Source organism: Spea bombifrons, chromosome 1 (genome assembly GCF_027358695.1).
Source record: "Spea bombifrons isolate aSpeBom1 chromosome 1, aSpeBom1.2.pri, whole genome shotgun sequence".
Taxonomy (NCBI): Eukaryota; Metazoa; Chordata; class Amphibia; order Anura; family Pelobatidae; genus Spea; species Spea bombifrons.
Window position 1 is genome coordinate 141733760 of NC_071087.1, and position 17197 is coordinate 141750956.

Genomic DNA, 17197 nt, shown 5'->3' on the forward strand with positions numbered 1-17197 from the left:
ACATCCAAGAGCTTGACTGGAAAAATATGCATCTCTCCTGGACCACGATCTGCTATTTATTTAATGTTACTGGCATAACTCCCAATGCACAAGTAAGAAATGAAGCAAAAAGTAAAATCAGAATATGTATAAATAAACGGTGTCACATCACAAAACCCTAATTAATCTACAGAACATAAACAAAGCTTAACACTGGTTGAGTTCTCCTATGGCCAGTCCCTTATCATATATGTCATAGCTGTGACATGGATGTGAGCGGTGAGGAGTATTTAATGCTGGTTCAGAGCCGTGGCAGGAGTGCAGTCAAAGGCAAAAAACATGTTTCCTAATAAAATTGGCGATAAGTAACCAAAATAACCATAACCACCTTCAACACAGACTGCAAAATATGTGGCTGTTTTCTTTCTCCTCTCTAGAATATGTTTTGTTTCTAATTTCTCATCTAATAAAGCAATAAACCCCACTTGATACTTCATCAGGCATTTCTTAAATGAAGAAAGTGATTGAGAGAGAGAGATCGAAAGGAGATATAGCAATATATAGCCAGTTTACTCCAGAAGAAAACTTCTTGGATACAGGTAAACCAGTGTCAGTGCCTCACCAATATCCACAGCAGTTTTGATAAATAGGAGAAATACCTCCTGCTTTAACTGTCAAATCTTTATTGAAAGAAAAATACACATATATTTTATACACACAACTCTAATTGTATTAATCACGTGCCCCATAAAAAGAGAGATGAGGTGTAAAACTGTGTTCAGATTCTTATGTTGTCCTTATACTTGATTCTAAGCTAGAGCTAGTTGAGGACCATGAAGCCCCATGTCTATTTGGGAATGCCCCCAGCATCTAAAATCTGGAATTACCATATATCAGGTAGAGGTGGAATCTCTACAATGTGCAGTATATATGCAACATTCAATAATATGATAAGGTTTATTTAAGTTATCTAGAGTTTTCAATGAAGCTCCAGGTCTTTTATAAGAACAAGATTAATACCCTGCATTTATGTGAAAAAGACCCGTAAGCAAGGTTCATACCCTATACCCACACCAAGGCCACTGACTAGATGGTGACATCTTATATTTTATAGACCAAGGACACAAACACTGGATTTTTTTCAATTTCTGAAAAAAATAAAATGTTATGTAGAATATAGATCCAGGCTTCTCTTTATATTGTCTTTAGTAGTAAAAGAAAATTGAGGGCAAGAATTGGAATATCATGGTGTGCAGTTTCCTCACTGATTGCTTGTCAGGAGTCGCTAGCATCACGTTTGTACAAGCAAAAATTCTATAGCATCCTGATCTTCGATGGCTATAGTGACACCCAAATATTAGCCAGTATCACAGAGAGTACACAAGGTGATGTAAGCTTGCCATACTTCTGGATAGCCAAAACGCATATTTTTTATCAAGACCCCAATGAATTCTTTCTTAAAAGCTGAGCATAAGGTTAAAAACATTGAGTGTTAAAAAGATAGAAATTTAAACTCAACCACATTATTATTTGAATTACATGTAATCCCATGTGTCTTTTTGTGCCATTTACCCATTCTTGGGACAATTTATAAATATGTGTTTGCATAAAGGCAAATGTCTAAGCATTGTAAATGTTGTTATTGATTCACTATCTATGTGTCTCAAAGGTAAAGTAAGGACAAGGAGTTTTGGTTCACATATGTTCAGCAGGGTTGTACGTTATATCGTGTGCAAGTGAAAACTGTATTTTCAGAGCCAGATTTACATTGTGATGAAATCTGTAATCAACTGTAGTGATTTTTATCAACAGTATGAAGCCAGCTTCAGAAGTTATTTTGGATCAACGTGTTTGGAACTCACTTGGTCATATCTCTAGAGAGGGACCAAAGCAACAGTTATCTCAGTTACCATGATTTTGTTTCTTGGTCTAAATATTTTTACAAGGGCGACTGATAATTGTGTGGTGTAAAATATCTTTTCTACAGTGTCCATTTTAGGACATCTGTACCCCATCCCCTCAAACTCCATCATCCCTACTCCAAAACTCTGTTATCCATCCTCCAAAACCCCTTCCTCGTTTCTATAAACCTCCATCTTCCAAGGATGGAGCAAAGAGTTTGATGGGAAGGAGTTTAGCAAGATGGATGAGAGAGTTTTGGAGTAGAGATGCTCTAAAATGTACTTTGCATATTGCTGTTTTGCCGATCCTCCATAACATCCTGAGATCACCAGCCTTAAAGGCAATCCAGATGGCCCATTAGTACATGCATGGGGGTGCTTATACGGTGGTCTCAAAGGGAACCACACTTTGCAGGCAATTCTATACCATGTCTAACGGGCCGATACGTCTTATAAGTTGCTTTTAATGCATTGTGGTGCAAATGGTTTGGAACTCCACAATCCCTATAGCAAACTCTCAAGACATAGGTTCCTAACACAATATGTACGCAGAATAGACTTAATAAGAGCCAGCTGCTAGTTCATAGCAGACAATAACTGGAAGCCCAAGTTGATGTTTAAGAGGAAAGGCTAAAGGTATTTTATAGTCAAAACAATAATGAATAGTTTTCCATTCAACAATCACCAAAATGCTTTGTTTTCTATTTTTTCAGACATTTAATTAATTTGTCAAATCATCCACTTTTTGTACATCAGCACTCATATTTTGTAGCATATCAAACATTTTTCTCCCACAAATTCCTCTCCAATGATCTTATGCAGCCATTATTTTAAGATCCCAAGCTTCTGTTGACCTGTGATGAAGAGTTCCTTAGCATTTTTCCTGTCATGTAAAGTTTATTTCTTTTTCACATTACTCCGTAATAGCTTAAGGGTTTGCTTTTTCGTAAGGAGATATAGCAATATATAGCCGTAATAGCTAAAGGGTTTGCTTTTTCTGAAAGTTCCGCGTGACATGTTACTTCCTGCTCATTGAACTAACCTTTTAATAAAACATTTTTTTTTTACTTTTGTTGATAAATATCTTTTATTATATTTATTCTTCCACAACTGCGTGGTTAATAATTCCCATTATATTAATGAGGATTGGATTTTTTTTATCCTGAGATAATATATGTCTGAAGTGAATGCTTAACATAAGGAGTAGCGGAGTATGACACTTTTTGTGAAAATAAACTAGTTCATATTTTTTTCTGGCGGAATAGTTTCTAATATATTTTAATAATAATCTACAATTTAAACTATAAAATCATATGTATGTAATTTTAGAAAAAAAATACTAATTTGCCTAATTCCATCCTCATTATAAAAAATGTTTTCTTGCCCCTATTTAAAAGGAAATAATACAAAATGCTTATGATCTCTTCTTAAAGATGCATTACTATTTGTTTGTGAATTCATTGGAATGAGTACAGGAATAAGCAGGTTTATGCATATATTAATATGCGTGTATCCAGCTGACAGCTGCACATGTGATCTATGGACTGCTTGCTTTACAGCGCCAATTCAACAGCCCAGTATAGTCCTGGATCAAAAGGGATAATTGTAGAAATTAAGCATTTGTGCCAAATCATAAACAAGGTCCATGATAGTTCTGTAGCTATACTGTGCAGCTATAAGAAATTCAATGAAACTAAATAGACAAGGCAGACATATCAGACATATCCTCATATCCTCATCCACATATATGTGGTTTACTTAATCTCCTTAACGGTTATATATTTCCGGTACATTTTTTTAATATGTGGTTTTTGCAAAATGCTTAACTTGTGGACCTAAAGGGAGGGGACCAAGTACTGACTGAGGTCTGAGTCCCTACATCAGGAAAAATGGGCAGACTAGATGGGCCAAATAGTTTTTTTGTTTTGTTTAATATTTGTTTATAGAAAGATTTTTTACAATACCAAATAGTGGCACATAGAATGTATGCATCAATATCTCTCCCAAGTGTATGCGTTACTCAGCCATACTGATTTGATCTTACAATTTCAATGAGGTAAGATTACATACCCGTTTATCACCATGGACATTTTTGTTTTGTGCTAAATGAAAAGAAAGAAATCTAGGTCAGCGAGAATGGAAGGAATATAAAGAAGAAGAAAAAAAAAGGGTGGTGGTCTCCGCTATTTCAGTAGCTTGGTTCCATTGCATAAAGCTGAATGATTTAAGTGATATAACCATACCTGGGAACTCTCTGGGTTTGACCTAGAGAACTCCAGAAGAAGCACCACTTCTCCGGGTCAACACCCGAATCCTTCGCGTTGCGGGAACGGGGTTTTGACATGCCCCACTCCCCTCCCATTTCCTCTTTAAATGGGGGTGTTTCCCGCAATGTCAACGGGAATGCCCACTGACATCAGCAAGAACACCCCTGACAACAGCGAGAAGGCCCTGACGTCAGCGAGAAGGCCCCAGCGTCAGCAGGACAGCCCACTGATGTCAGTGAGCAGTCCTGGCCTCTTCCCGCAAGGGCACACTCCGGGTAGCCAGAGCCCAGAAGTTCCCAGGTATGGACATAACAACTCTTATCACAACTAATTTTATTCAAGCCCCCTGGTTCTTAAGGCACCCCTCTCCTTTTAAAAAATTTTGCCCAGGGCAAAATGCACCTTTACCTTGTGAGGACGCTATCAAGTCCTCAGCCAAACTGATGGACTCCACCACAGCCAGCCAGTTCCCAATTGAAGGTGCCTCTGATTGTTTCCAGTGATGAGGAATAAGGGGTCATCCACTGATCTAACGACATCTATGAATGTTTGCTTGTAAGGTTGAATTTTTCAGGCAGGTCCATCAAATGTGCATAAAATCTCCCCTTTTGTCTCCAGCATCTGTCTGACATCCCAGGATAGAATGTATGCTGTGGGGCAGAATGGTTCTTATCTGTTGTCAAATTCTACGTTTCTATGTTTATTTTTCAATGTGTCTAAATACACCAAAGCCACCGTACAATAATATAATGCTTAAATGTTTCCCCTTTTACCTTTTACAGTTACTGTGTTTAAGTAGTTATTCTTAATAGCTTAATGGTTTGTAATGGTTTTGGTAGATTCCCCTGGCCAGGCTACCTGGAGCTCCCCCTCTTCGGAGAAATGGTTTCAGGAGAGGTAGGCTAGCTACTCAATGGTCGGGGTAAAGACTTAAAGGTCTGTCTGTAGACAAGGGCTGGGCTCATCTGAAAAATGCCAATGTAGCTTAACCCCTTAAGGACAGCTGTTTTTTGTTTTGTACCCTTCATGGCAATAGCTATTTTAAAATCTTTGTGGTCTTCTTTCTCATTTACTGTACCCACACAGATTATATTTTTTTTTAAGAAGGGCTTTCTTTAAATATCATTTTGATCATATTGTCTAATCTACTGTTTTTCCTGAGTTCTATTTAAAAAACATTTTACTCATCTACAAAAGTTAATGGAAAAAAATGCTAAATAGATTGTATTATTTGTCCTAAGTTTAGAAATACCCAATGGTTTTATGTTTTCTTTTTTGCACGTTAGAGGGCAATAAGTAGCATTTTACCATTTTACTACCATATATGTTTGAAAACTAGATACCTCATGGGCAAATATTCATGTACATTCTTCGTGTTCCTTTATTGTCTTCGTTTTTTTGCAAGTGTTTTGTAGAAGGGGTTAATACGGGGGTTAACGCGGTACGCACTATGCAGCAGCTTTGGTGCCAGGATTTTAAATGTCCGTACGAGCAACTCTATTGGTCGCCGGCAGGGACCTCCTCTGCCATCAACCAATGAAGTGCACCTGTACTTTATTGGTTGATAGCAGACGAGCCCCCTGCTGGCGACCAATAGAGTCGCTCGTACAGATTTTTAAAATCCTGGTGCCGCAACTTGGCCGGGGAGACCACTGGTCTCCCCACTCCAAGAGTTAAAGGTCCGTACGAACAACCAATAGAGTCTCCCCAGTTGTGCCATGAGCAGTTAAAGGGCCGTGCGAGTGAGTGATGCCAGAGAAATTCCCGCTGTGTGATGTCTATGGATATGTAGACGAAGATAGCAGATTGAAGAGAGAAAAGAATGGAGAAGCTAAAAGGTAGAAGAAGAAGAATATACAGAAATGGAAGTGGTCTGCAGAAGTGGTCGGCTGAGAATGTGGGGAAGAAGTCAGGGGAGCATGAGAGAGGAAGTCAACAAGAGTAAATATGGGCACAGGGCAACGAATTTTGTTCCTGAATTAAAAATGCCGCAGAATTTTTGGCCGAATCGAATGGGCGGAAAACGTTGTCCAAAAACAAATGGGGCAAAAATAAACTGAAAAATTTGGTTTTAGTCATTTTTGTCCCATTTGCACAAGTCTAATATACAACTGAAATAAGTCAATTTATTTAAGAAAACTACCTTTTATTTATGTAGCTATATGTAAAATTCCAGTTTCATTAAAAATAGTATCTGATGACACACAAGACTGAAAATTGTGCAGAAGCATAGATTTTCATCAAGTAACAATATTTTTTTATTTATTAATGAGACATTAAATACGCTAGTCAAATTTGCTGGAGCTATATCCTAATTTAAGCCACATGTTCTCTTAGCAAAAAAAGTGGAAACTAAGGGTTCTGTTCACTACAGAAGAACAATATTAATGAAAAGCGTCATTATAAATAGATTTCCACAACCTTAAGGGCGGATATAATGCTTATAATGGAATATATAATGCTGTAGTCTGGGTTTCCTTCTTGTGCAGTCCTTCAGCTCAGAATAAAAAGCCTGTTATGTTCTCCAGAGAGTGTCAAATGTGATTTATTAAGAGGTATGCTTCTTGTACAGCATTGCATAGGTACATCCATCCAGTTCATTTTCTTGACATGTGTTGTGCAACCAAATGTAGTTTTCTTTCACTCCTTTGTCACTTAGCTGGAAAGCCGATACCATACAGAATGCTATCAAACCCTTATGGTCCCTGATGTATTGTCTGATGTATTGTTACATATGTGTCAGCAAATACTTTAAACATTAAAGAATACCTTTCTACCTGTATCTATCAATTCTGCCTTAAATATTTTTTTCAAATAAATACAATCTTAGGAAATCAACTAAGTTGGCAATGTGTACTGTGATGGATCTATTCATTTATTCTATTTCATTTATCATCTTTCAAGTATTGTACAAGAGATGAAGAATGAAAAGGTAACATGACGAATGTTAACGTCATACAAAGGTAGCTCGTAAAAAGTTATATGTATTTTTTTTCTGTCCTTAAGACCAATTGTCACACAGAGCATATCCCTGACGAGGCAAAACAAAATCATGTATTTCTTAATAGTACCACAAGATTATATTTAGATATCATGATTGTGTCCCCATCCCTGCAGATATTTCTCAATATTATCAAGTAGGTATCTGTATAGCTGAACATAGTTTGCTTGTATCATCTCCAGCATAAGGGGATCCGTTGGCTCAGCCAAATGCTGCTAAAATATTTCTTCATTCCTCACTCTTCATTCCTTACCTACATGCCATTATTTTAATGGTAGTTCCTATTGTGTGAATCCCCTGTGTGCTTACTTTATTAGTGCAGAATTATAACATACTTCTCACACAGTGTGATTAACTCTTGTAGTATAGAGGTTCCCGAACCATCTTGTTTAAAATTATTCGCCTTAAAGATTTCAGACAGTCTTAATGTTAAACACGTTTCACTACCTCATTGTCTGTTTCTATTCTTGCTTACAAAGTTAAAAAGTGAGAACTTCATTTTACATCAGAATGTATACTTCATGGAGTACATAAGTATGCCTCTTAATCTCATATATATATATATATATATATATATATATATATATATATATAAGATATTCTTTGAGTACAATCCATTGAAAGATGACCAATATCAAACAAAGGAGACTGTTACAGAACACAGGATGATCTTAAAGTTATTTACGATACTTGGAGGGATTGAAATGTAACAAGAGGCCAAATTCAGATGCCAGATGTATCATTACAGAAGGATCCTGAGATTTCAGAATGATGCATATACTATTTGTCCTTAGTAACATCTATAAGTACACATCTCGTTTATGTTATTTTTTTATTCAATGTTCATCCTGGTGCAATGGTTTGGAACAGAATACATAGTAAGAGACTTGGAGATACAAACCTATATTTTTCAAATCGGGACCCGGCGGCAGGGGGGCCCAAGATCTTTGTTCCGGGTTTTTTTTTTTTTTTTAATAAGGCAAGCCGGGCCACGGAGCTGGCGACGGCCGCCTAGTCATTGATGCAGCATGAGGGGCGAAAGCTCCGCCCCCTCACGCTCAGAGTGCAGGAGCACCGGATGGCATCAAAGGTTGATAAGGTATTTGATGGTTCTGAAAATTAGATCTTATGTTTTGATTTTTTGTGATGGCTGCTCAAAGTGAAATAGTGTGTAGTAATCATATTAAAAAATAAGATATAAGGGTTAAAAAACACAAACATCCTGTATTTATGTAAACATGCAACTGCCCTAATTATGAATTTTAAGGGAATGAGTCACTGTTTTTTTTTAGAAAAAAATAAAAATTAACACCAAAGGGCAAGACATGTTTATTATTAAACACTTTGTTTAACCCCTTCACTACTGGGTTTTTTTAATACCCCATATAATGTATGTTTTTGCCATTTTTACTATATATTGGTTTAATTAAGACCCCCCTTTTCCATGTTTGATATACCTACACAAATTATATATGTTTCTTTTGTCAGGAAAAAGTAGGGCTTTCTTTTGAAACATGCAATAAATAATTATCTTTACTGCTAGTATGTAAAAAAAACTATAATAAAATTTTAAAAAAAATCTCAGGTGTCAATTATAAACATAAAAATAAATATATGTGTGTGTCTGTGGAGGGGGACAAAACGCATAAGTTTTTTTTAAAAAAAATTCTTTAAAAAAATGGAGATTCCTAGATTTATTTTTATATAGATATAATTGTCTAGACACATATATAACACTTATATATAGATTAGACACACAAGTTCAGCTCCCCAGTGTCACCTTTGTCCCCATCCAGCCAGGCACAGTATGGGCTGTTTGGGGACAAAGATGGCAAACCCTACATGTGTTATCTGGGTGCTGGTCATGGCTGGTTTTGGGGTGTGCAACCTGTGATCTATGCCTATAATTTAGGGGGTTTTATCTATACCTTTAATGCAGAGTTTTTATGTGAATTCTATTTGATCTATTTCTGCAATGCTGGGTTTGTGTGTTATTCTGTTGATCTATATCCGCTATGCTATGCTTCCATACATTATTTATGTATTCAAAGAAAAAGGGGCGCATGTACAAAAGGGGCCCTATGTACATGCGCCCCTTTTTCTTTGATTATGCCCTTTGTACATGCGCCCCTTTTTCTTTGATTTTTTTTTTACAGATATGATTCAATATGTAAATTGAATTTGTTGAATTTGTTGAAAAAAAATTGTTGGGTAAAAATCATGTTTTTTTGGGGGGGGTGAGGGGGTGGGGGGGCCCTTAACAGATTCTCGCACCCGGGCCCTGAGGCGTCTAGTTACGCCCCTGATGTGTACAGAATGCAAACTAGGAAGAAACCGCTAAAACTCTACTGTTATTCAAGCATGAAGGGTTAAAGTACTCTGTTAATGTATGGATGTTGTCAGTTTGTTTATATATTGTGGTTTCTGCCACATTAAAGCTTGTATGTAGTTGTCTTCTCACTGAGGATGTGGGTTTAAGAGGGTAACCATATGGATCAGAGATGCTCCATGTACCGGTGTCTCATCAGGCTCTACAGTCAGTATTCAATTTGCTAATAAAAAACACAACTCTGAGCATTTATGACCTAGCTTGACTTCATGGAGCTTCGAGGACATACACATGATACTGATACACCCAGCTTTTTAGACATTTTTAGTTTAAAAGAAAACATGTGAACACATTTTCTGTACAATGCTTTTTACAATACCGGGCATCTACATACTGTGGACTTCCTTCCTATAAAACTGTGTATTTAATATTGATCTTCTACATTGCTATGTCCCTGAAATAATAGAATGAAGTATAATCCATTGTTTGTAAACATGTCATTTAATCTCCTTCTCAAGGTGTTGGCAGATTTTTGGCCTATATTTAATTTCAACACGACTGGCCCATGGTCTGACATGGTCGCTGGCTGGTAGTCTACATTAATTGTCGCCTGCAAGGTGTTTAATGAACCCAGAAAGGCATCCATTCTACAATATGCTTTATTGGTTGTCGAGAAGTACGAGTATTCTCTAGACGTATGATCTAGGGCCCTGTATAAATCAAATAAGTTATTATAATGCAAGTAGTTAAGGAATCTTTTGCATTCTCTTTTCCGTGTAGCACTAGTATTTGAAGTGTCTAGGCTACTGTTAGATATCAAATTGAAATCTCCACAGACCAAAATTGTTTTAACAGTATGAAATTCTTCTAGTGCGGTTTGAATCACTTTAAGAGTTTGAAATTGTTCGCCAGGGGGTAGGTATCCATTAGCAATAACCATCTCTTCCCCTTTAATAGAGCAATGTAAAATCACATATCTTCCCTTTTTATCGGTTATAGATCTGTGAAGTTCAAACTGTAGATCCCGTTTTAGGGCAATAAATGTTCCCCTTTTTTTATTTTTATGTTTAGAGTGAAAAACATTTGGAAAGTCTCTATGGCCAAAGTGTGGCTTTTTTTAACTGGGCAAAATATGTCTCTTGCACACAAAGTATGTCAATGTTATGTCGCTTAACTTCATCCCAGAGCGTTTTGCGCTTAAAGGGCGTATTTAGGCCCCTTACATTATACGTCATAACCTTAACCATGGTGGTATATAGTGGTTTACGTTATAAGTAACATCTGGTAGCACGTAATATAAGTAATATAAGTTACCACTCTCTGTTACGATCAGTTTCCGTAACACCGTAGAAAATAATTTTAGGAAATAAAAATTAACAAACAAGCATAGGATGAACCAGAGTATTGTACAACGAAGAGAAACCAGGTGACTGTTCTGGCGCAACAAGCATGCCAGCAGTCTAGTTCTCTTCATACCTCTCCTTCGGGGTGTAGGAGTGGTAATTAACATGAAAGTGAATGTAAATTACCAATAATCCGCATCCACTCAATTATTTCCCGCACTGCAAGATGAAAAGTGTGGGACAAGAGCATAAGGATATATGTTCTGTACTTTACCAACATTTCAACAATTACCCATAAATTGTATGAACAGTAGTTACAAGATTTAACAGTTTTCTAAGACAAGTTTAGAACAATCATAAGTAACACACATTAACTGTTATATTATAGGAGATTGTGCTTTTTACCATATCTCACTCAGGTGTTTGTGGTGAGCCATGAGAGTTGCTGGATTGTCTCATGCGTTGTGGCATTTTATGCCAATCACTATGTATCTTTCGTGGGGTTTTCGGAATGCCACTTGCTGGTGGTCGCTTCGCTGTATCAACTGTATCCAACATGCCCCACTCTTGCAGAAAAGTGAACGCTTCTTTAGGCTCTTGTAAAGGTTGGACTTTATCTCCCTTGATAACTAATAACTTGCATGGATAGCCCCAGCGGTATAAAATTATTTTCTTGCGTAGAATCTCAGTTATGGGCTTCATCTGCTCCCTCCACTCCAGCGTGTATGTAGACAGATCCGGGAACAGCTCTGTAGCTTGGTATCTCTCCGGAATGTCCTTGGCCGTCCTCAGAGCTTTCAGCAGTGCAGCTTTGTGGTGGTAAAAATGGATTTGGGCTATAGAGTCCCTAAGAGCAGTCACTGGAGCCATGCGTCCTTTTGGGAGTCTATGTATGCGGTCAATTACCATATCAGCCTTTATCAAAGTCAATGACATCTATCAATCTAGAATGGGTTACAAAGCCATTTCTAAGGCTCTGGGACTCCAGCGAACCACAGTGAGCGTCATTATCTACAAATGGAGAAAACCTGGAACAGTGGACATCCTTGCACTCGTATCTCTGGTGGTCTAAGTAATGAGATCTGGGTCTCTGTGGGCTCAGATCACCCATTTTCTGCTCTCTGTGCAGTCAGCCCATTGATAGGGGCTACGAGAAATGTCAGGTTACAAAATTATATCATAATGCTCCTTGTGTACAGACACAAAAAGCAATGAAATCCATCCTTGAGGCAGGCAGACTGTTCTTTTGAATGTTTATTTTTAGTTAGCGTCATGACTACAGTGTGAACATGGTATTTTCCTGGTGTAAAAGTGGGGAGCTCACATGTGATGAAGTTTTGCTATCACTTTAAGATAAGCACATTGAAACTGGCTAAATGCAATCCAGAAGGGTGGAAGACAGACTTTTTATACCCTTATAAAGATTCCATTGCTTCAACAGTAGAAATAACTGGTTTTACGATTTTCATGGGTCATTTAGAGTAAAAGAATGACACATTACTGGAAGCAACAGCACGGGCCTATGTGTGACAGAAACCTTTATTCCAGTTTACAAAGACAAATCACCCATTTATTAAATGCCGCATGAAAAATGTAATATTCTACTCCTGCTTCCTGGGTTTCAGAACTTCAAAATAATTTTCAAATGTTAGAAATACAAAGGGAATCATGTAATTAATTACCAATAGTTAATCATATCCTGACATTTTAATCCAAGTCAGAGATTCCCACATTAAGCAGGAAACCTACTGGGATTTTAGCTCCACTAGTAACACAGGAGTTGGACGATGCTTTGCAAAGTACTGATGAGCAAAGTATGAGTCACAGTAATGAAATGCAATGGGTTAAATGCATTTCATGTAAAGGGTATATTTATTTCATAATATGCTGTCTTCGGGTAGTCTTAGGTTTTATGTAAACATAAAGTCACAGGCATTAGTTACATGATGTGTTAAAAACATTTGTCTTCGAATGTCTTACTATTCCCACAATCCCAATCCATATGGCTATTAATGTAAAGCAAAGTATTTAAATCCTCCTCTTTACTAAACCCAAAACAAAAGAAATCATAGAACTTCCATCCTTATGACTACTGACCAGAATCCACTTCAGTTCTCCTCTAGCCCTTCTAACATTATCTGTTCTACCCTTCACATCCTTTTCTGGCTTCTTTGTCTTTTTCGGAATCTCACCTCCATCCTTCTCACATTTTTTAACTCCCCTCCCTGTGTCATATTCCCCCTCTCTATTTGTTTCCTTGTTGTCTGTTCCAGGGAAATGCAGCAACATGTTTTGTGGGAACATCCCACATATGCCATATAAGCAGCACTGGCATGTTCTGCCACGTGGATGGGATCCAGGCTACTCTGTGACTGTTCACAGTTATGTCACCGTTCCTCATCAGCTGCTCCATTGTGCCAATCACTCAAATGGCTCCCCATACCATCTAGAGCCCTTAACAACTCTACACCACCTATATTTTTACCATCCTATCCAAATACACCCTTAACCACCTTCTTCGTTGGTATCACAACCTGAGTCTCTCTTCTATCATCATTACCTCTTCCCACTCCCGTATTCAGGATTTCACCCATTTGGTACCCATTCTGTAGAAGTACCTACCTCATTCTGTCAGACTTTCCCCTCATATACGCGACTTTCAAAGGTTCCTTGAAAACCCCCTTTTTTCAGCGTATGTACGTCTTCCTACCACTCACATCCTAATCAAGCCATATGGACAACCTCTACAGATCATCCTGACTCAACCAACTCATCCCCATTCAAGCAGTCCTATCCTACTGTTTTACTTCCCCCTCACTTGTGAACTCCAAAGATCATGGCCCTCTTCTCCTCTTGTACCAGTGTGTTATTGTTTGTTACTTTAAAATATTCTACTGACTCTGTTGTAACAGCTCCATGGAATCTGCTGGCATTATATAAATAGTGTAAATGTAAAGTAGTGAGTGTACAGCCTGTATAACAGTGTAAATTTGCTGTCCCCTCAAAATAACTCAACACACTGCAATTAATGTCTAAACCTTGGCAACAAAAGTGAGTACACCACTAAGTGGAAATGTCTAAATTGGGCCCAAAGTGTCGATATTTTGTGTGGCCACCATTATTTTCTCTTGGGCATGGAGTTTACCAGAGCTTCACAGGTTGCCACTGAAGTCCTCTTCCACTCCTCCATGATGACATCACGGAGCTGGTGGATGTTAGAGACCTTGCGCTCCCCCACCTTCCGTTTGAGGATGCCCCACAGATGCTCAATAGGGTTTAGGTCTGGAGACATGCTTGGTCAGTCCATCACCTTTACCCTCAGCTTCTTTAGCAAGGCAGTGGTCGTCTTGGATGTGTGTTTGGGGTCGTTATGTTGGAATATTGCCCTGCAGCCCAGTCTCCGAAGGGAGGCGATCATCCTCTGCTTCAGTATGTCACAGTACATGTTGGCATTCATGGTTCCCTCTATGAACTGTAGCTCCTCAGTCCATGACACTCCCACCACCATGCTTGACTGTGGGCAAGACACACTTGTCTTTGTACTCCTCACCTGGTTGCCGCCATACACGCTTGACACAATTTGAACCAAATAAGTTTGTCTTGGTCTCATTGGACCACAGGACATGGTTCCAGTAATCCATGTCCTTAGTCTGCTTGTCTTCAGCAAACCGTTTACGGGCTTTCTTGTGCATCATCTGTAGAAGAGGCTTCCTTCTGGGATGACAGCCATGCAGACCAATTTGATGCAGTGTGCAGTGTATGGTCTGAGCGCTAACAGACTCCCCACCCCTTCAACCTCTGCAGCAATGCTGGCAGCATTCATACGTTTATTTCCCAAAGACAACCTCTGTATATGACGCTGAGCACGTGCACTCAACTTCTTTTGTTGACCATGGCGAGGCCTATTCTGAGTGGAACCTGTCCTGTGAAACCGCTGTATGGTGTTGCCCACCGTGCTGCAGCTCAGTTTCAGGGTCTTGGCAATCTTCTTATAGTCTAGGCCATCTTTATGTAGAGCAACAAAATCCTTTTTTTCAGATCCTCAGAGAGTTCTTTGCCATGAGGTGCCATGTTGAACTTCCAGTGACCAGTATGAGAGAGTGTGAAAGCGATAACACCAAATTTAACACACCTGCTCCCCATTCACACCTGAGACCTTGTAACACTAACGAGTCACATGACACCGGGGAGGGGAAATGGCTAATTGGGTCCAATTTGGACATTTTCACTTAGGGGGTGTACTTACTTTTGTTGCCAAGGTTTAGACATTAATGGCTGTGTGTTGAGTTATTTTGAGGGGACAGCACATTTACACTGTTATACAGGCTGTTCACTCACTACTTTACATTGTAGTAGAGTGTAATTTCTGCAGTGTTGTCACATGAAAAGATATAATAAAATATTTACAAAAATGTGAGGGGTGTACTCCCTTTTGTGAGATACTGTAACTAGCCAGTGGGAACCTACTAATGTTCTTGCTTCATCATCATCAGATTAAACCTTCTTAAAAGGACCACATTATCAAATGACTTGGTGTTACCCATGTATTTGTATCTGTTTCCTTGCATTGGACTGATTTATTATATGTGGCATTATTTGTAGGCCCATCTGGTTTGTGTTATTATACAATCCGTGGGAAGTCTGTGATACAATGGGATGTGACAGCAGCCGACCTTTTGATAGAATGCAGTTTTTTTTACATTGTTAGTTTTCTCACCAAATCTTGCACAGTGGATCGAGATTATATTTGTTATTAATACAATCAAGAAGATAAATCAATTTTATCAAAGAGAAGCTTATTAAATTAGAAGTCAATAAAAAGTTGGTTAAACATGATAATGCAGCCTATTCACCCTTATGCTACTCTTCTATGGTAAGTCTTGAACACCACTGCCATCTTGTGGCTTGTTAAAGAACAATTCGGAAGTGAACGGACTAAAATCAAAGCAGGGAACATTTCTTTGGCATAAATCATCTTTTTCAGAAAATAATTATGTTAATTGATCAATCGCCAGCTGCTTATTATAGCTGATTGTACATATTATAACACAGAAAGATTACCCTAGCCAAAAAAAATACAAAACCATTTAAAGGGATGCCAGTCATCGTATACACTTGAATGCATATGATAGCTAAGAGGTCCCTTTGTAATTTAAGTCTCCTTTACAAATGCAAATGTTGGGGGGATTTGCCACTTTCCCTGCCCTGCACTATGTGCGATCAAGGCGATGTATTTGGCGGAACCCTTCTCCTGACACGTGGTTTACTCAAGACTAGTCGGCCAATGAAGGGAGGGTTACTAGTCCCGATGTGCACAGAAAGTGCTCCCTCTCAAACAGTTACAGTGACAAAGGATTTGAGTCATGATAGAGACCAGGGCCGGCCTTTGGGGTGTGCGACCTGTGCGACCGCACAGGGCGCCACACTCCAGGGGGCGCCGCCGCCGCCGGGTCCTCCCCCGCCGACGCTGCTGCCGCCGCCGCCGCCGCCGCCACGGGGTTCTCCGCCGCCGCGGGGTCCTCCTCCGCTGCCGCCGCCGCGGGGTCCTCCTCCGCTGCCGCCCCCTCTGCACCTAAATGAAAACGTTGTTTTTTTTGTTGTTGGTTTTTTTTAACTTTATTTAACAACTTCCATGTTAAATAAAGTTTTTTTTAACTTTATTTAACATGGAGGATGTTAAATAAAGTTAAAAAAACCAACAACAAAAAAAACAACGTTTTCATTTAGGTGCAGAGGGGGCGACGGAGGAGGACGACCCCGCGGCGGCGGCGGAGGACCCCGTGGCGGCGGAGGACCCCGTGGCGGCGGCGGCGGCGGCGCCCCCTGGAGTGTGGCGCCCTGTGCGGTTTGAAGGGGCAGAGGGGGGTAGTTTGAAGGGGCAGAGGGGGGGGGTAGTTTGAAGGGGCAGAGGGGGGGTAGTTTGAAGGGGCAGAGGGGGGGGGTAGTTTGAAGGGGCAGAGGGGGGGTAGTTTGAAGGGGCAGAGGGGGGGGTAGTTTGAAGGGGCAGAGGGGGGGTAGTTTGAAGGGGCAGAGGGGGGGGTAGTTTGAAGGGGCAGAGGGGGGGGTAGTTTGAAGGGGCAGATGGGGGGGTAGTTTGAAGGGGGGGATAGTTTGAAGGGGCAGAGGGGAGTAGTTTGAAGGGGCAGGGGGGGTAGTGAGGGGGGGCGCCAGAGGAGTAGTTCGCACAGGGCGCCGGAACACCTAAGGCCGGCTCTGATAGAGACTCTACTGGGATGTCCTATGATGCCCTGTAGTTGATCACAGAGACACAATATTTTACACGAGCAGAGCCCCTGCATTTTTACTGGGCCTTTTTACCACGCTTTCCTTTCTTCCTCTCTTTATATAACTGGTGAATTGTTTATTCCAGTCGATAA